This window comes from Sinocyclocheilus grahami, unplaced genomic scaffold (genome assembly GCF_001515645.1).
Source record: "Sinocyclocheilus grahami isolate Dianchi unplaced genomic scaffold, SAMN03320097.WGS_v1.1 scaffold492.1, whole genome shotgun sequence".
NCBI lineage: Eukaryota > Metazoa > Chordata > Actinopteri > Cypriniformes > Cyprinidae > Sinocyclocheilus > Sinocyclocheilus grahami.
In genome coordinates this window covers 525,737-526,379 of record NW_015505671.1, presented here as the reverse complement: position 1 = coordinate 526,379, position 643 = coordinate 525,737, and the positions used below count along the sequence as shown (strand labels likewise).

The following is a 643-nucleotide window of genomic DNA, read 5'->3' as shown; positions in this document are numbered from 1 at the left end:
ACAGAATTTTCATATTTGGTGAACTATCCCTTTAAACAGAATTTAAGCCATAACATTATTTTATATGTCAATTTTATTTATGCAGCATAAATAATTTAAGCATAAAGCATACATAATTGTATTTATGCTTCATAAATAAAGTGTAGAAAATGAACTTGATCAGTCAAAGGAGCAGTTATATTCTGCTTTTAATGTGACGTGTAGGTGTGGGTGAATCTGATGCCAGTGAGAGCAGTGTGAGACACTGACAGCAAATACTGACGAGAGATTAGATGAGTAGACTGTGGTCTGACTTCCTGTCCGTCCACAAGTAAAACCGTAGCTACTGATTAATACACAAACAGCTGCTTTTGGTCTCTGTCCATCTGTACTCACAGGCAGTGTATAATAGTGCGTCCATCGCCTTCCTCACATTCCTCCTGCCACTTGTCCACCTGGAGGATCAGCTTGAGGAACGAGCGCTTGGAGGCGCCTATGACCCTATGACCCGCCCATCCCAGGTACTGGAACTGACGGACCATCAGGTAACCTTCCTGAGGCTTAGGACACACACACACACACACACACACACACACACACACACACACACACACACACATCAATATAACTATGCACCTCTGCACACCGCCAGTGTCGCTTCCCG

General features: G+C 43.4%; 1 protein-coding gene across 1 annotated transcript in view; it reads right to left on the bottom strand.

Annotated features, from left to right (window-relative positions):
• LOC107554147 (receptor-type tyrosine-protein phosphatase kappa-like) overlaps nucleotides 1-643 on the bottom strand; it is a 15,848-nt gene that overhangs the window by 4,583 nt on the left and 10,622 nt on the right. The gene's annotated exons all lie outside the window — the stretch shown is intronic.